Here is a 27,306-nt window from a genome sequence, read left to right as displayed (position 1 = left end):
CTCACCACGAGAGAGGCATGTGCAGCAACCAAGACTCAGCACAGCCAAAATTAAACGAAAACAAAATAAACAAAAATACTTTTTAAAGCTGGACAAGAGACAAAAAAGGTCATTAAATAATGAAAACAAAGTCAATTCATCAAGAGTATGTAACACTTGTAAATATACAGGCACCCATTATCAGAGCACCTAAATATGTTAAACAAATACTAACAGATCTGAAGAGAGAAAAAGATAATACAGTAATAGTAGGGGACCTCTATACCCCACTTTCAACAAAACAGAGATTGTTCAAACAGAAAATCAATAAGGAAGCATTTGAATTTGAACTAAACTCCAGAACAAATGGATCCATACATGGCACAAAATATTTCATCCAAACAGTACCAGAACACACATTCTTCTCAAGCGCACATGGAACATTCTTCAGGATAGATCCTGAGTTACATCAGAAAACAAGTCTTAGAAAATTTATTAAGAATGAAGGAGGGACTTTCCTGGTGGTCCAGTAGTTAAGAATTCGCCTTGCAATACAGGGGATGCAGGTTTGATCCCTGGTCAGGGAACTAAGATCCCACATGCCAAGGAGCAACTAAGCCCGTGTGCTGCAACTACTGAACCTGCACCACAACGAGGTAGAGTCTGGGCGCCGCAACGGAAGATCCCGCATAACACAACGAAGACCTGACACAGGCAAATAAATAAATCGATATTTAAAAAATGAAGTGTCCTTTCTGACCACAATAATATGAAACTAGGATCAGTAACAGGAAGAAAAACGGAAAATTCACAAATGTGGAATTAAGGAACAAAATCTTGAAGAACTGATAGATCAGAGAAGAAATCAAAAGAGAATTTTAAAAATTTTAAAAATCATGACACAAAAATGGAAACACAACATACCAAAACTTATGGAATGCAGCAAAAGTAGTTTTAAGAGGAAAGTTTATAATAATAAAGGTCTATGCTTAGAAAAAAGAACTATCTCAAATAGACAACGTAACTTAACACCTCAAGAACCAGAAAAAGAAGAATAAACTAAGCCTTTTACTTAGAAGGAAGAAAATAACAAAGATCAGAGTGGAAATAGTCTAAAAAGACAACAGAAAAGATGAATGAAACCAAAAGCTGGTTTTTTGAAAAGACAAAACTGACACACCTTTGGCTAGACTCATCAAAAGAGAGGATTCAATCAGAAATGAAAGGAGGTGATATCACAGAGGATATAATCTATATATCCTCTATATAGAGGATCATAAGAGACTTCTATGAAAAATTAGATGCCAAAAAAAATTGACAACCAAAAAGAAATGAATAGAATCTTAGAAACATACAACCAATAAGACTAAATCAAGAATAGAAAATCTGAACAGGCTGATTACTAGTGAGAAGACAGAAAGTTTTAGTCACTCAGTTGTGTCCAACTCTTTGTGACCCCGTGGACTGTAGTCTACCAGGCTCCTCTGTTCACAGAATTCTCCAGGCACAAATACTGCAGTTGGGTAGTTCCAGCTTCTGGTTCAAAATGGCAGAGTAGAAGGACATGCACTCATCTTCCACCAGAGCACCAAAATCTCAACTAGCCGTTGAACAACTATCGACTGGAGGATGGCAGGACCCACCATCCTGATACCCAACATCCAAAGACAAAGAAGAAGCCACAGTGAGATGCTAAGAGGGTTGCAATCATGATAAAATCAAATCCCATAACTGCCAGGTGGGTGACCCACAAACTGGAGAACAATAATATCAAAGAAGTTCTCCACTGTAATGAAGGTTCTGAAACCCACATCAGGCTTCCCAGCCTGCGGATCCAACAAAGGGAACTGGGAGTCCCCAGGGAATCTGATCTTGAAGGCCAGCGGGATTCAATTATAGGACTTCCACGGGACTGGGGGAAACAGAGACTCCAGTCTTCGCGGGCACAAACAAAATCATGCACGTACCAAGACCCACAGGAAAGGAGCAGTGACACTATAGGTGACTGAATCAAAACTACCTGCTAGTGTTGGAGGGTCTCCTGTAGAGGCATGGGTCAGCAGGGGCTCACCACAGGGACGGGGGCACTGGCAACAGCAGTCCTGGAAGATTCCCCTTGGAGTAAGCCCTCTTGGAGGTCACCATTAACCCTACCATAGAGCCTGCAGATCCCAGAGTTGGGTCACCTCAGGCCAAACAACTAACAGCAAGAGAGTGCATCAGCAGATAACTGGATTAAAGCTTTACTGAGCAAAGCCTTGCCCACCAGAGCAAAACCCAGTTTTTCCCCACAGCCAGTCCCTCCCATCTGAAAGGTTACTCAAGCCCTTTAGGCTCCTCCATCAGAAGGCAGACAGAAGAAGCAAAAAAGCCACAATCCCACAGCAGCTAGAACAAAAACCACATTACAGAAAGTGAATCAGGATGAAAAAGCAGACAGTTATGTCCCAGAGGAAGGGACAACATAAAACAGCAGAAAAACAACTTGATGAAGTGGAGATAAGCAACCTTCCAGAAAAAGAATTCAGAATAATGATAGTGAAGATGATCCAGGATCTCAGGAAAACAATGCAGAAGATGTAAGAAATGTTTACCGAAGACTTAGTAGAACTAAAGAACAAAAAACAAACAGAGATGAATAATACACTAAAAGGAATCAACAGCAGAATAACTGAGGCAGAAGAATGGATAAATGACCTGGGGGACATAATGGTGGAAATCACTGCCAAAGAACAGAATAAAAAAGATAATGGAAAAAAAAAAGGAAACAGCCTAAAAGACCTCTGAGACAAATTAAACACACCAACATTTGCATTATAGGGGTCCCAGAAGGAGAAAAGAAAGACCTGAGACAATATTTAAAGAGATAATAGCTGAAAACTTATTTCCATAACATGGGAAAGGAAACAGTTAACCAAGTCCAGGAAGCAGAGAGAGTCCCAGGCAGGATAAACCCAAGGAGGAACACACCAAAACACATAGTAATTAAACTGACAAAAATTAAGGACAAAGATAAAATATTAAAAGCCACGAGGGAAAACTGACAACAACCTACCAGTTGATTTCTCAACAGAAACTGTACAAGCCAGGAGGGAATGGCAAGACTTATTTAAAGTGATAAAAAGGAAGAAACTGCAACCAAGAATACTCTACCCAGCAAGACTCACATTCAGATTTGATGGAGAAATCAAAAGCTTTCAAGACAAGCCAAAAGCTAAGAGAATTCAGCACCATCAAACCAGCTTTATAACAAATACTAAAGGAACGTCTCTAGACAGAAAACTGAAGAGAAGGAAAAGACCTACAGAAAATAAACCCAAAATAATTAAGAAAATGGTAACAGGACCATACATATGGATAATTACCTTAAATGTAAGTGGATTAAATACACCAAACAAAAGACATAGACTGGCTGGGTAGATGAAAAAATGTTCATGTATGCACTTCCACTTACCACATCATTCTGCTTGACCACTCCCAAGTTGTAGGTAATTATTTTACATTGTTAGGTTAATCATGTTCCTATTATGGCCTGCAACTGCAATTACCTTTTTGTCTGGCTATTGACTGTGAAAACTGGTAAACATCTTTTACTATTGTGATTATGTAACTATTACTCACTTAATACCACTGTATCATGATTGGTCAACAGAAAAATAATGGAATTCTATATCACTAAAACTACCATTTAATAGAAAAAGTTGTAATCACTTTTTAAAACCCAGATGCATATCAGAATTATCTTGGAATTAAAAAAAAAAAGCCCAGGCATTGATTTTTTCCCTCTCCAAAGCTCCAGATATCTTTCTAATGAGCAGTCATGTTTAAAAACAACTGGACTATATGATGATCTTTTATCTAGTTTCACCTCTTCTATTTCATATTCAGTGCTCCCATTTCATTTAGTTTATATTTTACAATTTCTCCATCACTTTGTTTTTGATGTTCTTTCTCAAGCCTTTATCAAGCACAGTAGAAAAGCTTTTGTATACATAAATAATATGCATTTTATATATACTTAAAAACTTATGAATTTATGACATTTTGGGGGGGGGGGGAGAATATTGGAGTGGGCAGCCATTCCCTTCTCCTGGAGATCTTCCCAAACCCAGGGATCAAAACCAGGTCTCCTGCATTGCAGGTGGATTCTTTACCATCTAAGCAACCAGGGAAGCCAGAGGAGACTGAATCAGAAATCAAAAACCTCCCAACAAACAAAAGCCCAGGACTAGATGGCTTTACTGGTGAATTCTACCAAACATTTAAAGAGGTGTTAATGCCAATCTGTCTCAAATTCTTCCAAAAAAACTGAAGAGGAAGGAACTTTTCCATACTCATTTTAAGAGGCCAGCATTACCTGGATGCCAAGCCAGACAGGGGACACTGCAAGAAAGAAAATTATAGGACAATATCCCTGACAAAAAGAGAGTCAAAACTCAACAAAATCTTAGTAAACTAAATTTAACAGCATACTGAAAAGATCACACACTTCTCTGGTAGAGAATTTCCCTGGTGGTCCAGTGCTTAAGAATCTACTTGCCAATGCTGGGGACATGGGTTTGATCTCTGGTCCAGGAAGATCCCACATGTCATGAAGCAACTAAGCCCACGAGCCACAACTACGGAGCCCATGTGCTGGAAGTACTGAGCCCAAGTGCTGCAACTACTCAACACCTACACAGCCTGCGCTCCGTAACAAGAGAAGCCACCGCAATGAGAAGCCTGCACACTCCGACCAAGAGCAGCCCCTACTCGCTGCAACTAGAAAAAGACTGAGCTCGGCAACAAAGGCCCAGCACAGTCACAGGCTAATCAATCAGTTTAAAAGGCCACACACTGTGACCAGGAGGGTCTACTCTGGATTGTACAGACGGCCCAACCTGCAAATCAATAAAGGCGGTATGCCACCGTCACAGAGTAAAAATCCTACAATCATCAACAAATGCAGAAAAAGCATAACAAAACTCAGCATCCTTCACGATAAGAAAAAACTCTCAACAAATTGGGAACAAGGGAATGTACCTCAACATCGTAAAGGCCATATATGACAAGCCCACAGTTAACATCATAATCATTGGTGAAAAGCTAAAAGTTTTTCCTCTAAGAGCTGGAGCAAAACAAGGGAGTCCACTACTTTTTTTTTTTTGGCCGTGCCATGTGGTGTGTGGGATTTCAGTTCTCTGACCAGGGATCAAACTCAAGCCCTCAGCATTAAGAGCATGGAGTCCTAACCACTGGACCACCAGGGAATTACCATGAGAGTGAAAGTTGTGCAGTCATGTCCGACTCTTTGCCACCCCATGGACTTGGAATTCCCCAGGCCAGAATACTGGAAAGGGTAGCCTTTCCCTTCTCCAGGGGATCTTCCCAACCCAGGAATCAAACTGGGGTCTCCTGCATTACAGGCAGATTCTTTACCAAGCTATCAGGGAAGCCCTGGGAATTCCCATGGGTGCCCACTATTGCTGCTTCTATTTAACATGGGACTGGAAATCTTAGTCAAATCAATTAGGCAGGAAAATAAATTTTTAATACTCAAATTGGAAAGGAAGAAATAAAACTGTCTCTGCTTGCAGATGACATGATCATATGTCCTAAAAACTATTCACACTGATAAATTCAGTATAGTTGCAGGATATAATATCAATATACAAAGTCATCTGCATTTCTATTGGGTTGGCCAAAAGGTTTCGAGCTTTTCCGTAATGCCCTACAGAAAAATCCAAAGGAACTTTTTGGTCAACCCAATAAATGTTAACAACAAATTGTCAGAAAAAGAAACAAGAAAACGATCCCATTTAGAGTATCAGCAAAAAGAATAAAAGACTTAAGAACAAATTTAACCAAGGAGATAAAAGACCTGTACACTGAAAACCATAAGACACTGATGAAAGGAATTGAAGAAGATAGAAACAAAGGGAAAAATATTCCAAGTTCATGAATTGAAAAAAGAATATTGTTAAACTGTCCATACTACCCAAGCAATCTAGATTCAATGCAACCTCCATCAAAATTCCACTGGTGTTTTTCACAGAAACAAGAAAATAATCCTGTAATTCGTGTGGAACCATAAAAGATCCCAAAGAGCCAAACAATCTTGAGAAAGAACAGTAAAGTTATAGGCATCATATGCTATAATCCAACAGTACGGTACTAGCATAAAAAACAGAAACACAGACCAGTGGAACACAGCAGTTAAGTTCTGATATAAACCATACATGTAGGGTCAACTACTCTTTGACAAGGAACCAAGAATATACAATGGAGAATGGACAGTCTCTTCAATAAATGGTGTTTGGAAAACAGGATATCCACATACAAAAGAAGAAAACTGGATCCCTATGTAAGTGGTGATCCCATGCACCACTTACAAAAGTTAACTTAAAATAAATAGATCAGGGTACTCTTTTGCCCCCTTCCGATGCCTATGTCAGAAGCTTTCTCTATCTCCTTTATACTTTAATAAAACTTTATTACACAAAAGCTCTGAGCGATCCAGCCTCGTCTCTGGCCCCGGATTGAATTCATCTCCTCCGGAGGCCAAGAATCCCGCGTCTCATTGTTCAGCAACAAACCTTTCATAATGGGGGCTCGTCCGGGATCCTTCAGGACAAGATGGGCCTGATAATCTATGTGAGCCTACTTCTGCTGACTCCAGAAATCCTGAGTCTGCCGTTTGATCCTCAAGACAATGCCTTCCTGTCCTGGGCTCACCCCTATGCTGTATTCCACAATCAGTCTAACTGCTGGGTCTGTGGACCACTCCCTTCTTCATCCGTGAAAGGCGTCCCATGGTGGACATCTCCACTTCAAGGAAAGGACTTTCTCCAAGTCTGGAAATACCTTCAACAATCGCATGTGATGCCTCTTCTTAAACTGATGACATCTAACAACCTTAAGATGGACTGATGTAACAATGGACATAATGTGACTTTTCATTTTGATTTTAACCTGGTTTAATGACTATTTTGCCTTACATCTGTAACTGTATAATGGGGTTTTTCTAACCGTCTAAAAGCTTTTAATTTACAAATAGTTGTCCAAGCTCCTCTGAGTGCCACAGCCTCCTCCAACTATTACTTGGGGCCCCTGGATCAGACATTCTCACTATGAGGATTAGGAGAATATGCTGCCCCACCAATTTAGGGACAGCAGTTATGGAATGAGAACGACGCCCCTTGTCCCTAGGCAACATAATACTCCTAAAAGAAAAGGGGGGAATGAGAGAGTCTTTTCCTAGGCAGGTTGATAAGAAGTCTAGGGGTCCCCAAGGAGAGAGAGGTCTGGGATATTCAAGGAGGAAGAAAGGACAAACTTTTTTCCTTTTCTTCCTCTACATTCTTTAGGATTATATAACAATAATGTATCCTGCCTGAGGACAGTCTTTGGATTAAACCCTCTGGCTAATTCTGTTATATTAAAATGTAAATTATGGGAGTAGGTCTGGTCTTTACAAGGATGTATCCTGCCTGAGGACAATCTTTGGATTAAACCTTCTAGCCAACTCTGTTATCTTAAAATGTAAATTATGGGAGTGGGTCTGCTGAGGTCTTTGCAACCTCCAGACATTCTTTGGATTCATTGGAGAGTATATAACTCCATTGCTAACACTAGCAAAGGATGTACTCTTTTGCCCCCTTCTGATGCCTATGTCAGAAGCTTTCTCTATCTCCTTTATATTTTAATAAAACTTTATTACACACACACAAAAATAAGTAAATAAATAGATCAAAGACATAAGTGTAAAATCTAAAATCATAAAAATCCTAGAAGGTTACATAGAGAATATGCTCCTTGATACTGGTCCTGGCTACGCACAGGCCAAAAAAAAAAAGTAAAGAAAAAAAGTATTAGGTTGGCATAAAGTTCATTTGGGTTTTTCTGTATCATGAAAAAACCAGAACAAACTTCTTTTTGGCCAAAACAATACTACATTAAAGTAAAAGGCTCTACACAGCAAAGGAAACAATCAATAAAATGAACAATGTATGGACTGGGAGAAAACATTTGCAAACCATATATTTGATAAGGGATTAATAGCCAAACACATACCACTCGATAGCAAAACAAAAAATAAAATAACTTGATTAAGAAATGAGTAAAGGACCAGAACAGACATTTTTCCAAAGAAGACACACAAATGGTACATAAAAAGATGCTCAACATCATTAATCAGAAATAGACAAATCAAAACCACAATAAGACATCATCTCACACTGTTAGGATGGTTTCAATAAAGAAGACAATATACGCTGGAAAGGATGTGGAGAAAAGGGGATTCTTGTACACTGATGGTGGAACTGTAAATTGGTACAGCTGTTCTAGAAAACACTATGGAAATTCCCCCAAAATTTAAAAACCAAACTACCAAAAAAAAACCAAACAAACAAAAAAAAAACTACCATTTCTTCAGTAAGGAGTGCTGGGAAAATTGGACAGCTACATGTAAATGAATGAAACTGGAACACTCCCTAACACTATACACAAAAAATAAACTCAAAATGGATTAAAGACCTGTATGTAAGGCTGGATATTATAAGACTCTTAGAGGAAAACATAGGCAGAACACTGTTTGACATAAATTGCAGCAAGATCTATTTTGATCCACCTCCTAGGGTAAGGAAAATAAATAAAAACTAATATAAACAAATGGAACCTAAACTAAAAGGCTTTTGCACGCAAAGGAAACCATACACAAAAGGACAACTCTCAAAATGGGAAAAATATTTTCAAGTGAAGGAACCAAGAAGGGATCAACCTCTAAAATATATTAACAGCTCATGAAGTTCAATATCAAAAAAGAACCCAATCAAAAAGTGGGCAGAAGATCAGGCTTCCCTGGTTCAGTGGTGAAGAGGCCACCTGCCAGTGCAGGAGAACCCCACCTGCCTCAGAGCAGCCGGGCCCGCGCTCCAGAGCCCAGGAGACACAGCTACTGAGCCCACAAGCTGCCAATACTGAAACCTGCACACCCTAGAATCCATTCTCTGCAACAAGAGAAGCCACCGCAAAGAGAAGCCCATGCACCACAACTAGAGAGCAGCCCCCACCAGCCGCAACTAGAGAAAAGCCTGCACTGCAACCAAGAACAAGCACAGCCAAAAATAAGTAATTTTTTAAAGTGGGCAGAAGATCTAAACAGACATTTCTCCAAAGAGGACATACAAATGGCTAAAAAACACATGAAAAGATGCTTAACATCACTAATTATTAGAGAAATGCAATTCAAAACTATAATGAGGTATCACCTCACACGGGTCAGAATGGCCATCATCAAAAAGTCTACAAACAATAAATGCTGGAGCAGGTGCACAGAAAAGGGAACTTTCGCACACTGTTGGTGGGAATGTAAAGTGGCACAGCCACTATGGAAAACAGTACAGAGGGTCTTTAAAAAAAATAAAAGTAGAGCTACCATGTGATCCAGCAATCCCACTCCTAGGCATATACACAAAAAAACCATTTGAAAAGATACATGCCTCCCAGTGTTCACTACAGCACTCTTTACAATAGCCAGGACACGGAAGCAACCTAAAAATGTTCATCGACAGACGAATGGATTTAGAAGGTGTAGTATATATATACACAATGGAATAATACTCAGCCATAAAAAATAATGAAATAATGCCACTTGCAGCAACAGGAATGGACCTATAGATTGTTCTAATGAGTGAAGTCAGACAGAAAAAGACAAGTATCATACAATATTGCTTATATGTGGAATCTAATAAAAGGATACAAATGAACTTACCTACAAAACAGAGAGCTAGAGATGTAGAAAACAAACTTATGGCTGCCAGAGGGTAGGAGCAGGGGGATAAACTGGAGGGTTGGGACTGATACACACACACCACTATACATGAAACAGACAACTAATGAGGCTCTGCTGTGGCGCACAGGGAACTCTACTCAACACTCTGTAACAGCCTAAATATGGGAAATGAATCTAAAAAAGAGTGGATACATGTATAACTGATCCACTTCGCTGTGGATCTGAAACTAACATAAGACTATAAAGCAACTGTACTCCAATAAAAATTAAAAAAAAAAAAAACAGCCTACCATATAATCCAGCAATTCCACTTACATACATCCAAAGATATCATTTCTTGAGGAGGTTATCTGCCTGCCTAGGCTCAGTTCAGGATTATCCACAGTAGCCAAGACATGGAAACAGCCTGCCTGTCCATCAGCAGATAAACAGATATGGCAGGGCTCTGTGTATTAAAGTATCAATCAGTCACGAGAAAGAAGGAAATCCTGAAATTTGCAGCAACATGGAAGAATCTAGAGAACATGATGGTAACTGAAATCAGCCAGAAAGACAAATACTGTATGATCTCCTTCATAAGTGGAATCTAAAAATAAAAGTGTCAAACTCATAGAAACAGAGAGTAAACCTAGATGTCCATCAGCAGACGAATGGATAAGGAAGCTGTGGTACATATACACCATGGAATTTACTCAGCTATTAAAAAGAATTCATTTGAATCAGTTCTAATGAGATGGATGAAACCGGAGCCCATTATACAGAGTGAAGTAAGCCAGAAAGATAAAGACCAATACAGTATACTAACGCATATATATGGAATTTAGAAAGATGGTAATGATAACCCTATATGCAAAACAGAGAAAGAGATACAGATGTACAGAACAGACTTTTGGACTCTGTGGGAGAAGGCGAGGGTGGGATGTTTAGAGAGAACAGCATCAAAACATGTATACTATCTAGGGTGAAACAGATCACCAGCCCACGTTGGATGCATGAGACAAGTGCTCGGGGCTGGTGCACTGGGAAGACCCAGAGGGATCGGGTGGAGAGGGAGGTGGGAGGGGGGATCACGATGGGGAATACATGTAAATCCATGGCTGATTCATGTCAATGTATGACAAAAACCACTACAATATTGTAAAGTAATTAGCCTCCAACTAACAAAAATAAATGGAAAAAAAATTAAAAAAAAAAAAGAAACAGAGAGTGGAATGGTGATCACCAGGGCCTGGGAGAGATGCAGCGATGCTGGTCAAAGGGCAGAAGCCTTCACAGATAAGATGAATAAGCTCTGGGGAATTTAACATACAGCACAGTGACCACAGTAAACAATACTGTGGGCACTTGAAAACTGCTGAAAGAATAGACTACAAGTATTCTCACTACAAAAAAAAAGAAAAAGGTAACTGAGGTGATGGATGTGTTGATTAACCCAATTGTGGTAATTACTTCACAAAATACACATATGTCAAATCATCATGTTGTATACTTTAAATAAACACAATTCTGTTAATTACACTTTGATTAAACTGACAAATGCTTGAATATTTATATACATATTTACATTTGAAAATATACAGTAAGATACAGACTTCAACTACATATTTACTCCCTTCTCAACCTCAAAGCTAAAGTCAAGCCCAATGGGAACACATTAAAAGACTTCCCATTAAAGTCAGAGGCCAAACAAAGCTATGTACCTCACCACCAATATTTACCACTGTTGTGGAGGTACCACCTATCACAAAAAGACAATAGAAAGAAAACCCAGGTATACAACCAGAGGAAAAATTTATTTGTGGATAATATTATATACCTAAAAAATCCAAGAGAAACAACTGAAGACCTATCATAATTAATTAAAAACCAGGTAAGATGACGAAAATTAATATATACAAATCAACACATCCACATACATCATCATCAAGTAGGCAGAAGGGAAAATGCTTCAGCATTAAAAACAAATAAGAAAGACCTGAGAATACACTTGGCATGAAAGCCAAGTGTATTAAGAAATCCATCAAAACTAAAACCAGACTCAAAGAGAAAGGCATGTAATCTAAGCAGGGAAGATTCATCATCAAAATGTCACTTTTCTTACACTAACCTAAAACTGTAATTTAGTCCTAATAAAAATAAACAGGACTTTTAACAAACAAACTTGTCTTAAAGTTCATATAGAAAAACAAAAAACAGCAAGGAAAGTTGTGAAAAATAAAGATAATGAATTAGAATTTACTTTCCCAAACACTGAAATATGCTATAAAACTAGGGTAACTAAAATAATGATACCAACACATTAAAACATGGATTAATATCTACAATTCAAAGTCCAGAAATAGACCCAATATACATGATATGTGGCAAAGTATATCACATATAGTAAATGATAAAGGATATTTAAAGAAGTGGGGAAAAGATGAATTGTTCAAAAAAAGGTATTTCAACAAATGAGCAGCCAATTGGGAAAAATTAAGTTGGACCCACACTTCACACCAAAAAAATTCCAAATGGATAAAGACTAAAAGGTTAAAAATGAAACATAAAAAGTACTTTGAGAAACCACAGGATAATTTTTCATACACTTCTACCAGGGGAAATCTTTCTATGTATGACAGAGAACCCAGAAGCCTTAAAAAGTCAATTAAAAATCAATTTTTTTCATGACAAAACCATCCTAAGTATCAACAAAAAATATTTAAAAAGCTATAAAAATATAACTGCAACTCCTATCACTGACAAAGTGAAAAGTTTCTTCCTATATAATTTTTTTTTACAAAATTAAGAAACACCAAAGCCCAGTAGAAAAACAGGCCAAGGATACAAACTGACTTCACAGAAAACAGAAATGGCTCTTAAATCTTAAATTAAATTTTCTACAGGATGAACTAAGAAGTTTGGGGTGGGGGGGAATCTAGTTTTTTTTTTTTTTAACCTAACAAACTGGCAAAGATCAGGACTTCTTGGTGATTCAGCAGTTAAAAATCTGCCTTGCAATGCAGGGGACACGGGTTTGATCCCTGGTCCAGAAGCTAGATCCCACAGGACTCGGAGCAACTAAGCCCGTGAGTCACAGCTCCTGAGCCACTGTGTCACAACCAGAGAGTCCATATGATGCAACAAAGATCCCCCATGCTGCAACTAAGACTCGACACGGCCAAATAAATACATTTAAAAACAAAAAAACTGGCCAAGTCCAAACTGTGAGATACCACTGTGTTGGTGAGGGTGTGGATAAACAGGCACTGCGCACTGGCTGGGAGCTTAAGCGCACAAAACCTCTACGGAGGTGTAACTTGTGAGAGTGATCACCACCACAAAAGCACATGCTCACCTCCCAGCACTCCTGCCTCAGGTAAGTGAATGGACAAAGGCCCTTGGCCATGCGTGGACTGATGCACACAGAACACCTCAGCGGTGTCTGCATCAGCAAAATGTAAAACACCTTACATATCCATCGATAGAGTGCTGGCTAAATAAAAGTACATCCTGACAATGGAATATTCTCCAGTTGTAAAAGACAATAAAAAGCTCTTACGTATTGACAGTGATCTATCACAAGCAGTGAAAAGAGCAAGTGCGCTACTTTCCATGTAAAAGAAAGGAGTTCTCTGTGTATTCGTCTGTATTACGCACAGGACAGGCCTGAACAGACACTCGAGAACTTGTAACTCTGGCTGCCTCTGGGAAAAGGATCTGGTGTGCAGGGGCAAGACGGAAGGGAAACATTCTGGTGTACACCCTGTTGTATCTTTTAAATTTTGTGCTATGTGAATACAGTACTGCCCTGAAAAGCTAAAATTAAAAAAAAAAAAAAAAAGTGAAGGCCTCCTTCCAGGAGCAGCAGCCTTCTACTCTGAGCTTCTGTAACTGTATTTCCACTTGGCTCTGTGTTTGTTCTGACTTTCCCAGCCTCCCCTGACTGACTGTGGTCCCTCCTGGGAGGTCACGGCTGAATCACCTTTGTGTTCCCTAGAGTGGCCAGCACCTCATTTGGTGCCGAGAGGAAAGTCACTGTAGGTCTGTTCACTGTGCTAAACTAGTCCACTGGTGCAAATAATTTATCTTGGAGGGCAAGTTGATTTGCAAAGTGGATCAATGATCAGGACAGGAAATTCTGCTTCTCTAAGCATTAAAATTACCCAAATAAGCTGGAAGGATTTTCAGCAGACTTAAATTAACAGTACTGAAAAAAGAAAGGAGTTTCAGTTAATGAATGAAAGCTGGTTTCAAAGAATTTGAAGCCTGAAAACATAATATTCAAGAGGATGACTATTGCCACAATTAGGGTAATTGTTGGGATGGTGCAGCAATACCCGTATTCAAGGAAGCCTAATTTAACAGCTGTGATGGTCATCGCAAATAACCATTACAGTGCTGACCCCTCTGCACAATTCAGCATCAACAGATACATTGAAGACTTTCTTCCACAACGCCAGCAACCTGCATTTTCATTCCCTCTTGACATGGTCAGCAATGACTAACAAATGGATTGAACTGACTACTAAGAACATGGGCAAGGAATCTGTGTTAAAGCTGGAACCAATGCAGGAGTTCAGTGGGGAGGCCTGTCATCTCGTGAGACTGCTGGCCCAGAGGCAGGGTGCCCTCAGCCTTGGTCTCAGAAGCACGGCCAGGACCAGCCTCCTGCTCTCAGCCACACAAAGGGATGTCCAGACCTCACAGAATGGAAGCCTCTTGCCTATGGCTTCCTGACAGAAGTGTGTTCTGCTGGAAAGTACCATGCTTCTTGAGAGTTTTCTCAAAAGTGAAGGTATGATGAGTCTAGATACTGTCTCAAGAGCTTTTAATATAAACACCACATGGAAGATGGTTCCATTCCAAACACAAAACATGCAAAAGACCTGTTTGTGAGGGAGAGAGTGCCAAAGAGAGCCAAGAGGTGAGAGGGACACCTGGTAAAAGTTTTTTCGGGAACTGGTACTGGGAAAACATGACAGCCCCATGCAAAAAAGTTAAAGTGGACCCTTACATCGTATATAAAAATTAACTCAAAATTGATCAAAGACCTCAACAAAGAACTAGAACTAACACAACTCTTAAAAGAAAAACATAGGGGTAAAACCTTCATGATACCGATTCTGAAAGGATTTTGTGGACATGACACCAAAAGCACAGGGAAAAAAAAAAAAAGATAAAATCATTTTTGTACATCAAAGAAAATTCCCGACAGAGTGAAAGAACAACCCAAAGAATGGAAGAATATATTTGCAAATCATATATCTAAGAAGAGATTAATATCCAGAATATAGAAAGAACTGCCACAACTCAGCAACAACAAAAAACTCAATTCAAAAATGGGTAAGTAGGGACTTCCCCAGGGGTCCAATGGTAGGACTCTGTGCTTCCACTGCAACAGGCACGGGTTCGATCCCCGGTCGGGAAACTAAGATCCCATGTGCCCGCTGCATGGCCAAAAAAAAGAAAAAAAAGGGCAAAGGACTTGAATAGATACACTGAGTACAAATGGACAAAAAGCACATAAAACTGCTCAACATCACTAATCATTACAGAAATACAAATCAAAGCCATAATGAGATATCACTTCACACCCAATAGGTCGGCTTTTATTTCTTAAAAAGAGAAAAATAACAAGTGTCGGGACACATGACTGTGCTTGCAATTCATCTAAAAACTAAGACATATTATTTGAGAACATGTAATGTATTAAGGAATTTGGAGGGAAATTGCTACATTACTTTATATGCAACATACACTATATATATGTTCTGTATATGTATAATCAACGCACTATTTCTTCTCAGTCTGGTACTGGGAGTTATATGAATATATAATTATTAAAGTACCCCCCACAAAATAAAAAGGACTTCCCTAGTGGTCTAGTGGTTAAGACTGCGCTTCCAATGCAGGGGTGCAGGTTCGATCCCTTGTTGAAGAACTGAGATCCCAAATGCTGTGTGGCGTAGCCAAGAAAAAAGTATCAGTAAGGATGAGACGTAACTAAGTGATACATCACAATGGATCACTACTCTCTGCTTTTGTGTATATTTCAATTTAATGATAATAAACATTAATAAACAGAGAAGGCCTTTGAAATGTACAAGGTTTTTTCAGAATGTACCCCTTTACAAAATTTAGCAGCAATGAATACACAAGGATGAAAGACCTAACCTTAAAGACTAAAAACTCTTAAAAGAAAACAGAGGGCAAAAGCTTCACATTAGATTTGGCAATTCCTTGGTATAATACCAAAGGCACAGGGAACAAAAGAAACATAAACAGACTGGACTTCATAAAAACTTTTAAACTGTGTGCATCAAAAGAAACTATCAACAAAGAACTTCCTGGGATCCAGTGGCTGTGGCTCCACACACTCATTTCCAAGGCCCAAGATTCAAGCCCTGGTTGGGGAACTCATGTCCCATAAGTTGTGCAGCATGGGACAAAAACACAAAGATACTGTCAACAGAGTAAAAAGGCAACCCACAGAATGGGAGAAAATATTTACAAGTCATATATCTGATAAAGGATTAATATCTAGAATATAAAGAAAAGTCCTAAAACTCAATGACAACAAAAAAAAATCTGATACAAAATTAAGAGTTTAAAAACAGATAAATAAAAATTTTATTTTTAATAAAAATTTTTTAAAAGTGATCTGATTAAAAAATGGGCAAAGGGCTTGAAGAGACATTTCTCCAAAGAAGATATACAAACAGCTAATAAAACCATGAAAAAAATGCTCAACATTACTGATATCTATGGAAATGCAAACTCAAATTACAATAAGTCAATAGCAACCATGGAAAACACTTCAGAAATGTTAACCGAACTTGCTCTGAACCTAGGACAGTGCCAGTGCTACAGCTGCTGGGATTGAAAAAACAAAAACAAAAACCCACCACTACAGACTCCTGCCCATTTATAAACATTCAGGAAGGCAGGATTTAGCAACGTGAAGTGCAGCAAGGGGCTAGTAATTTGAGACAATATACAGTCAATACTGGGCTTCCCCAGCAGCTCAGAGGTAAAGAATCAGCCTGCAATGCAGGAGCCGCAGGAGCCACAGGTTCAACCCCTGGGTGGGGAAGATCCCCTGGAGGAGGGCACGGCAACCCACTCCAGGATTCTTGCCTGGAGAATCCCATAGACAGAGGAGCCTGGCGGGCTACATACAGTCCACAGGGTCACAAAGAGTTGGACACACTGGAGAGACTTAGCACATACGCACAATCAATACTCGGTTGTGGGTTCAGGATACAAACTCATAATTTCTTTCCTCACGAATTAAAGCAGATGCCAGTATACTTAAATACATATTGCTGCAACCTAACATCAATTTATTAGACATCTCCTCTGTTGTCTCTTTCATCCATTTTATAAACTGTATAAGCACAAATTTAAGGCAGTATTTACTTTTTTTTAATTTATTTATTTTAATTGGAGGCTAATTACTTTACAATATTGTAGTGGGTTTTGCCACACATTGACATGAATCAGCCATGGGTGTACATGTGAGTATTTATCATTTAAATTATGGATACTTTTAAAAGGTTTTAAGATCAAATTGAGTACACGAACTTCAGGAATATTAAAAAAAATGGTCAATTCTGTAATCAAGATATTTAGTTGTTAAACTGCTTATACTATAATAAATTTCAAAGTACACGTGTAAAATGAGATTTAGAAATGCTGCTCCCTTCTAGGCTCATATCTTCTAGAGTACACTTTCACTTCTGCCTTAGTTACTGAAGATATCTTTCTGAATCAATGTATGATGCTGTCAATGGATCCTATCTCAGGTCATAAGCCTTCACTTGCAAACATTAAGAAAGTTACTCTTAATGTGAATACTGATCAAGGGATAAATTTTATTATTTGTTAAATGCTGGACTATATTATGGAAAATGTTTTTTCAAGAAATCATTTTAAGTACATAGATCAGTGTTTTTTACAGGTAAAATGCTAAAATAAGCTGCTCATGATATACATAAATATGTTAGAGTTTTGTAGAATATTACAAATTAACAACAGAAAAAATATTTTAATTTATACAACAAATATGTTCACACAAATGTGTAGGACTTACGAAGAATTGATATTTGAGAAAAGATTTGGTTCAGTTACACTACATATACTTTCATAGCATTAGGTACCTTGTACTTTAAACCTGTGACAAATTGACAAATTTTTAAAGGGGAAGTATTACTGTAAAATGAACAATTATGTATTTCTAAAGACTGTACTGCTGCAAATTTCATCAATAAAGCTCTTTATTTAGAGTTTTAGAGTTTTAAAGAAATATTCTTTCTTCAATTAAACATTTTCATACTGGAATGATGGAAGTTAAAGTGATAAAAAGTATTATTAAAATAAATTTTTATATATAATAAAAGAAAATTATTCTTAAATGTATTCTCAGTGAATAGTTGAGATCTATACTATGCAACCATTTTCTATGTTGATTTTAAGAAATCTTTTAAGAAATTTGTTCACCAAAAAAATATTAAAAAAAAAACTACAAAGAGAGATAATCACCTCATAGGCATTACAATGGTTACTATCAAAAAACGAGAAAACAGTAAGTGTTAGCAAGGATGTGGAGAAACTGGACACCTTGTGCATTGCTGGCGAGAATGTAAAATAGTACAGCCTCTGGGGAAAACAGTCTGATGGTTCCCAAAAAATGAATCATAGAATTACCATACAATCCAGCAATTCCACTTCTGTGCTGGCCCAAGAGAACTGAAAACAAGTTCTTGAACTAGTATTTGTATACCCATGTTATCAGCAGCATCACTCACAACAGCCAGAAAGTAGAAACAATAAAAATGTCTATCAACAGATGATAACAAAATGAGGTATATACACAGAATATTATTCAGCTTTAAAAAGGAAGTAATTCTGACCTATGCTACAACATGAACCATGAGAATATTATGCTACATGAAACACACCAGTCACAAAGAGAATAACAGGGTATAATTCCATTTACATGATATACTTAGTCAAAATCATAGTTATATAAAGTATTTAGGATGGTTACTGCCAGGTACTTGGGAGAGGAGAAAATGAGTTGCTACTTAATGAATACAGAGTTTCAGTTTTGCAAAATGAAAAGAGAGAATGGGCTTCCCTGTAGATTAGCTGATAAAGAATCCACCTGCAATGCAGAAGGTCCTGGTTCCCTTCCTGAGTCAAGAAGCTCCCCTGGAGAAGCGATAGGCTACCCGCTCCAGCATTCTTGGGCTTCCCCGGTGGCTCAGACAGTAAAGAATCTGCCCACAATGTGGGAGACCTGGCTTCAATCCCTGGGCTGGGAAGATCCCCTGGAGGAGTGCATGGCAAACGACTTCAGTACTCTTGCCTGCAGAATCCCAAGGACAGAGGAGCCAGGTGGGCTACAGTTCATGGCGTCGCAGTCAGACACAATTATCCACAGCACAGAAAGAATGGTGGTAATGTTGCAAAAATTTATAAATGTTTTTTAATATCATTGAACTGTACACTTAAAATGGTTAATATGGAAACTTGTATATTTACCACAATAGAAAACTGGAACAACAAAAACCAATAAGGAAATGGCAGGGGGCAGGCGAAAGCAGGGTTCAGAGGGATTCAAGTGTACAAAAAAAAAAGAAAGGATATAGGATAGGAACACAGATTTGGAGACAAGAATGTAATCACTGTAATGTTTAGAAAAGACATGAAATGTGTTTTTTATGGTAAAATTTGAGAGAAAGAGCAAAATGTCTAGCCATTAAAAAGAAAGAAAACAATGTCATAAGCCAAAAGTAAGGTTAATATAGAACGCACAAGCCAGAGGACTCTGAATAGAAATGAGACTATGAGCTCCCCAGGGACCAAGGCAGAGAGAACCATGCTGACACACTTCACAGTGTGGTTTAAACAAAATCAAGCCAATGGTTCAGAAGAGGCATGACCACTCCCAGGCACTGGACCTGAAGGAAATTTCTAATTGGACTCACAGATTTTCTTGGAGGCTTCTTGTACAGCTCTTAACATGAGCTGACGGGGCCGTGCGAAGCAGGAGGAGGCCAGAAACATGCTGCTAATGATCCAGTTTCATTCACAGACAAAACACTGCCTGAGACAGGTGCACCGAAGCACGTGCCAGGACAATCCCACGGACCTTCTTCACCACAGCTGAGTTCAGGATAGCCTTTGAGGGGGTGAAGAATTCAAGCTTATCCTCCTGACAAGAATATGAGATGCAACATTCTCTGTTGCCTGCTGAAGTCAGGTTTTGATATTCCTAACAGTCACTGTTGCTGGGGGGACAACTGAGAATGAATGTCAAACCCAACCAGGGCTCATGCCTAAAAGATGAGAACTAATTGCTCCCTGAAGCTGGGACAGCACAGGGCTTCCCTGGGGGCTCAATGAATAAGAATCCAATTGTCAATGCAGGAGACACGGTTCAATCCAAGGTCTGGGAAGATCCCATGTGCCGTGGAGCAACTGGGCCTGTGCACTGCAACTGCTGGGCCTGTCCTCTGCAGCCCAAGAGCCTCAAGTGCTGAGCCCATGCGTCCCAACTTCTGAAGCCGGGGTACCCTAGAGCCTGTGCTCAGCACCAAGAGAAGCCACCACAGTGAAAAGCCTGCAGGTGGCAGCTGGAGAGTAGCCCTCACTCACTGCAACTAGAGGATCCGACACAGCCAAAAATAAATGAAATAAATTTCTTTTAAAAATTCTTCCATCCAAGTGGCCTCTTACAAAAAAAAAAAAAAAGATAAGGCAGCATAAACACTGCCTGGTAGAGGGAAGAAGGGGTGGATGTGCCAACCTGGGGCAGATTATGAGAGTGGGGAGCTACTGAAGATTGTTGAGAGAGAGAGACCATGACTGAAGACTTCGTGAGTGACAGCGCGGTCTTCTGAAAGGTGCAAACGAAGCCCACAGCCACAGGCAGCAGGCTGGACTGGACGAGGCTGCTCAAAAAGAAAGCCACTGAAAAACATCAAAATAAATGAGAGCCCATGTTTTTTAAAAAAACCAAAAATGTTCTAGAACAGTTTTATACATGAAAAAAGTGTTCACACAGAAAATGGATACAGAACAGTATGAACCCATTACACAGAGAAAGAAAAAAAGAATGAGCAAGGAAGAAGCCTGAGAAAAACCCTGCAGGTGATTACCACTGGGATTACAGACAATGTAAATTGTGTGCTCGCACACGGGTGAGCTTATTAATTTTTAAGAAGATGAGTGATTCGAATTAAAAAAAAAACTCTAATTCGTCAACTTAGAAACTGCAGGGAAAGCAGAAATAGCACTACAGTTGAGAATATAATTATGACAATATCTAAAAATAAAAAGGAAATTGACGGAAAACAAGAGCCAGATACGTACAGCTCTTCCTCAGTTTATACTGGAGTTACATCCTGGTGTGTGTGTTTGTGTGTTAGTCGCTCAGTCATGTCCGACTCTGGGCAACTCCATGACTGTACCCTGTCAGGCTCCTCTGTCCGTGGAATTCTCCAGGCAAGAACACTAGAGTGGGTTGCGATGCCCTCCTCCAGGTACGGGCTGATAAACCCATCCTAAGCCGAAAACACTGTAATGCCGAAATTGCATTTACTACACCTAGCCTGCTGGATGTCATCACTTAGCCTAGCCTACCTTAGATGTGCTCAGATCACTGACATTAAAGTTGGGCAAAACCATCTAACCCAAAGCCTATTTTAAAATAAGGTGTTGAATATCTCATGTAACTTATTGAATACCATACTGAAAATGAAAAAATGCTTGTCTGAATACAGAATGGCTCTAAGTGTACTGGTTGGTCACCCTCATGAGTACACGTCTGACTGGGAGCTGTGGCTCAATGCCACTGTCCAGCATCACTAGAGTGTTGCTGTCAACATATCACAGCCCTGAAAAGATTAAGAAAATTCAAAACTTGGAGCATGGTTTCTGCCGAATATATGATTGCTTTGGCACCATCATAGCACTGAAAAACGGTAAGCTGAGTCATCATTAATTCGGAGGACTGTCCGAGCTTGGCAAACGGTAAGGCGATGCTGATGAGATTCCAAGTGAAACATGGAAACACTGACCTTGTGCTCTGGTTTTACAGCCAGGGCTCACAAACTGTGGCTCCCTCAGGCAGCAGCGGCTCGGGAGTAAAGAGTCCACCCACAATGCAGGAGACACAGGAGAAGCCAGCTCGATCTCTGGGTCAGGAAGATCCACTGAAGAAGGCCATGGCCACCCACTCCAGTGTTCTTGACTGGAGAATCCCATGGACAGAGGAGCCTGGTGGGCTACAGTCCTTGGGGTCACAAGAGTCAGACATGACTTATCAACTAAGCATGCAAGGCAACAGCAGCAGCACCTAGGAACTTGTTCGAATTTCAAATTCCAGGGTCTACCTCTGACCTAGATTCTGGAGGTGAGGTGAAAACAACTCTTCCAGGTAATTTCAATTCACACTTAAGTGTGAGAACCTAGATATGAAGTAATACTGTCTCATCTGGATAAAATCAGCTTATATAATTAGGAAACTATATTTCTTGCTCAAAACCCATTCTGTTATTTTAACCTAAACTCCTGAAGAACACTACTCTATTCAATGTTGAAATAAGCTGGAAGATGACAAAGATATTTTTTAATTAGAATTCTGAAACTGCTCATTCTGAAATAATGTACTAACCACTGCAGTGGAATGAACTGAAGAATCTAGTTTGCAAGAAGTGATAAGGAATCAACATGCTTAGAATTTCAACATTTAGATGATTTGAAAATATTCTAAGGTTGCAGAATAGCACAACTACAACTATTACAAATGCCATATTTGTGTACACTGATTAGTCTCTTGGGCTTCAAACTCAATTAACTTGTTCAAAATAGAAGAAGTTCACCTGCTACAATGTCGATGGGAATGCAAATTGATGCAGCCAATAAGGGGAAGAGTATGAAGGGTCCTTAAAAAACTAGAAACAGAACTACCATATGACCCTGCAATCCCACTCCTGGGCACATATCCAGAGAAAAACATAATGCAAAAGTATATATGCACCCCAAGGTTCACTGCAGCGCTGCTTACAACAGCCAAGACAGGGGAGCAACCTAAATGTCCATCGACACAGAAATGGATAAAGATGTGGTACATATATACAGTGGAATACTACTCAGCCTTTAAAAAGAATGAAATAACGTCATTTGCGGCAACACAGATGGACCTAGAGAGTGTCACACTGAGTGAAGTAAGTCTGGCAGAGGAGAAATATCTTCTGACATCCCTTATATGTGAAATCTAAAAAGAAATGATAGAAATGAATTTTCTTACAAAACAGAACATGAACTTATGGTTGCCAGAGGGAAGGGAGAAGTTAGGGACTTTGGGAAGGCCATGTACACACCACTATTTAAAAGAGACAACCAACAGGGACCTACTACACAGCACATGGAACTCTGCTCCAAGTCACCACGTGTGACAGCCTGAATGGGAGGGGGTTTGGGAGAGAATGGATACATGTACATGGATGGCAGAGTCCCTCTGCTGCTCACCTGAAACTACCACGATATTGTTACTTGGCTATAATCCAATATAAAATACAAAATTTAAACTCTGAAAAAAAAACAGAAGAGGTTCAACAAAATTTTAACTTCCTTTTTTTTTTTTTTTTTTGCCACACCACAAAGCTTGTGGGACCTTAGTTCTCTGACCAGGAATTGAACCCAGGCCCTCAGCAATGAAAGCACAGAGCCCTAACCTCTGGACAGCCAGGGAATTCCCAAAACTTTAACTTTTAAAGAACTATGTCAGTCACTATAGCTTCAAACATAGAGTACTACTATATTTGCAACATAAAGGTTGCTGAAAAACCAAATCTTTCACACTAAGAATGCAATTTCTAAAATAATTTATAATTGGTTATTAATATAAAATACCCTCTCTGATTATGTAGAATTACACTGAACTTTACTAGACTTTCAACTTAGGAACAAATGGTTACATGACACTTTACATATTATATGAATTCAGAAAATGCTGAGTATTAAATAAACCAGTGGTTTCTTAATGTTTTTATGAACTCCCAAAAACAAAAATTCAAGTACATATCCCCAATATGTGTGTACATATCCCCAATTTTTGTGTAAAAATTATATATATGTACTACTGTGATAATACAACTATACTTATAAAATACAAAATAAAAATTAAATAAGGCTGAAATAAAAAGACTGGCTTTATTTTTTGTTCCTGAGACCCATGTGCCCCCGTGATGCATACACACACCCCCTTTGGACTCTACTGCAAAGCTGCACAGCCCAGCAGCCCTGCAAGCTGTGTCCTGGACCACTCAGGGGGAGCTACGGAATACAGAGGTCAAATGAATATCTCCTTCCTGTTGAGTTCCACCATCCCTGACTCAAGTCTGTGACTCTGGGCTCCCCCCTTCACCCCAACATCTTCTTCTGCTACTTCTCACTCGGTGGGTAGTAGAGAAGACTGTGAAGCCAGCAGACGCAAGAACGGCATAAAAGCATGGACTCTGTTTTCAGACAAACCTGGGTTTGCAACTGGACTTGGCTTCTAACTCACCAGGTGACCCAGGGCCAGTCAGATAACGTCTCTAAAAGTAATGAGTGAAGAGGGTGATAACAGGGTCATCCCTCCTGGTTATTATGATGGTTAAGAGAGATAGGCTGCTATGAGAGCACTCGGCAGAGATCTAGATAGCCCAAGTGCTCAATAAAATATCTTACCCAGAATTATTACTTCAGGAGGCAAAAGAAGTCACCTGGACTTAGTTTCAGCAGCCAACATAAGGGAATATGTTACTGTGGAAGACCTCCCTTGGGGCTCAACTGGTAAAGAATCCGCCTGCTATGTGGGAGACCTGGGTTCGACTCCTGGGTTGGGAAGATCCCCTGGAGAAGGGAACGACTACCCACTGCAGTATTCTGGCCTGGAGAATTCCACAGACTGGATAGTGCATGGGGTCGCAAAGAGTCGGGCACGATTGAGCGGCTTTCACTTCTACACTTCTACTGTGGAAGTAGTAGGTAATGGAGTCGGGCAGATGTGCTTTGAAGGCCTGATCCCCAGTACAAGCTGGGTAACCCTGGCAACTCAATATCTCTATGAGTGGGGAGTCTTCTTATCCATTCAGTGGGAGTGTTGATACAAACTCTTCATGAAATGCCTGTCAGAGCCAGTAAAACTAACACTCTCTCTCTCTTTAGTCGCTAAGTCGTGTCCGACTCTTGCGACCCCACGGGCTGTAGCCTGCCAGGCTCTTCTGTCCATGGGATTCTCCAGGCAAGAAGACTCGAGTGGGTTGCCATTTCCTTCTCCAACTAACACTAGTGGGAACCAAATGGCCACCAAGGGTGAGGGTAAGCAAGTAACACATAAACCTGTGTTATTCCACAGTCCTTGGGACACATTCAAGTACACACTAAGAGTAAGCATCCTCTAAAGTCAAATGTTAAGAAACGCCTATGAACCAAACCCCTCAGGTGTGGCTCATTTCCCAACTGGACAGGTGACTTCTTCATAAACTACCTCAAGCAATTCACAATCTTCATGCTTCCATTGTTATAAACCAGGAGTAGCAGAGTTTCTATACCCACCTCCTGACAGGAAACCAATCTAGATGAGGGGGCGGGGCGGGGGGAGGGTGAGAGAGACCTAAACCAGTAAATACACAGCACACGGAGACCACGGGAGAGGTGCTCTTTTTGCCACAACAGCAAAAGAAAAGCGAGGTCTCTCAAACACCAGAGTTGTTCATAATCAATGAGAATTATTTCAGTTTCAATAAACCACCGAAAGAATGACTGTAGAGATATACTAATACACATTCTGGGTGTTTGGTTTTTTTTAACATCGAGTGTCCCCCACAGGAAATGCTGCAAATGTGTGAGACACCTAAAATTCTCATCAACATAAAATTATAGACACAAGTCGTCAATTAGAGGAACACTTAAAAATACACCAAACCGGACACCCTTGCCCCTGACTCCCTTACAAAAGCCTCAGTTTTTAGCTCGATACCTTAAGATGGCAGTATCCCCATAAGGCCACTGCATAACCCAACTTCACAAACGCTGGGTCAGAAGCACACTCAAGGCTAGCATCGTGAAAGAAACCTTTACTAAGTCCGCTTCGCAAAATGTATTGCAAAATCCCCAGAAGTTAGTCGCTCGGCTCTATCACCACAGAAGGTGCGGGCAGTGAGGGAGACGGAATCGGGGGAAGTCACCACGGCCAAGAGCACGTCCACCTGCACAACCATCCTGACTTCAGGCTCCTGCATGGTACACTGGGGTAATGAGTCCACCAGAATATAAACAGAGGCAACAGTAGTGGGCAACGTTGATTTGTGAGGGAAACAGAAAACTAGAAACCAGGCAGAACCCAGGAAAGCAGCCAGCTACGTGTTGCCTCTCAATCAGATCTCGCAGAAGAGACAGGTGCGGACAGCGTGCTCTCCCCTCCCCGCAACACCCAGACAGTCCAAAAGCAGGTTCTAGAACCGGCAGCTCCCCGGGGCACGGCGGAGCCCCGGGGGCGCAACAGCGCGACCCCCTGTCAGGCCAGCGGTCGCCGGGGGCCGAGGAGGAGGGCGGCGGGCGCGCGGCCGCGGTGAGGGTGGGGTCGCGCCAACCCGGCCCCCTCTCCGGCCGCGGTCTCCCGGCGCGGCCCTCACGGCTGCTGGACAGCGCCCACGCCGGAGCGCCCGCGGCCCTCGCGGCCCCCATCTCGGAACCCCGCGGGCCGCGCAGCGTGAGGCCCGGGCCGGCCGGCGGACGCTGAGGGGACGCGCGCGGAGGTACCTGTGGCGGCAACAGCTTCTCGGCGGCGGCCGCGGCGGGAGGACGGGGGCGGGGCGCGGCGTGCGCGCTCCCGGCCCGCGCGGTCGGTGCGAGGTGCCCGCCCTCCCTCCGTCCCTCACTCTCCCCGCCGCCCGCGCAGCTCTCCGCCCCTTCACCTCTCACCTCCTACCTTTCCCCTCCCGCGCCCGCCCCCACCGCCCTGCACACGTGCTCCCAGCGGCGCGCGCATGCGTGGTCGAGCCCCGCCGCCCGCGACTCCCGCTCGCCCCCTGGCGGACGCCGGGCCGAACGACTCCCTGGTGGGGAAGATGTCCGGGCGGGGCCGGCGAACCAGAGCGTCACGCTGGGACAGAGCCCGGAGCACCGCACCGGAGCTTTTTAACAGCCCGTTCCAGGGTATATTAGCAAGAACACGCACAGGGCGCCCGTGTTCCCTGTTTTATAACAGCGAAAAAGTAAAAGCAGCTGAAGTATGCAACAAATGCAGTTGGGTCAAATTATGTCCATAAAAGTGACTTTCTCTAAGGCCTTTTGAAAACGATGTTGCTGTTCAGGCGCTAAGTCGTGTCCGACTTTTTGCGACCGCATGGGCTGCAGTAGGCCAGGCTTCCGTCCTTCACGATCCCCCGGAATTTGCTCAAGTTCATGTCCATTGGGTTGGTGATGCTATCCTACCATTTCATCTTTATCTTTAAAAGGATAAGTTTTATGAAAACTAATGTGGAAAGATGTTCTTAAGAGAAGGTTCAAACTGAGCT

General features: G+C 40.9%; 1 protein-coding gene across 2 annotated transcripts in view; it reads right to left on the bottom strand.

The window, feature by feature from the left end:
- SCAP (SREBF chaperone) overlaps positions 1–26,653 on the bottom strand; it is a 98,327-nt gene extending 71,674 nt beyond the window's left edge. For both annotated transcript variants that reach the window (XM_061128735.1, XM_061128736.1), the window contains exon 1: positions 26,549–26,653. The gene's annotated coding sequence lies outside the window, so the exon portion shown is untranslated. The remainder of the gene's footprint in view (positions 1–26,548) is intronic.
- Positions 26,654–27,306: the final 653 nt, after the last annotated feature.

The sequence above is a fragment of the Dama dama genome, chromosome 24 (genome assembly GCF_033118175.1).
Source record: "Dama dama isolate Ldn47 chromosome 24, ASM3311817v1, whole genome shotgun sequence".
Lineage (NCBI taxonomy): Eukaryota > Metazoa > Chordata > Mammalia > Artiodactyla > Cervidae > Dama > Dama dama.
The sequence above is the reverse complement of the archived record's forward strand: the minus strand, read 5'-3'. Positions and strand labels throughout refer to the sequence as shown.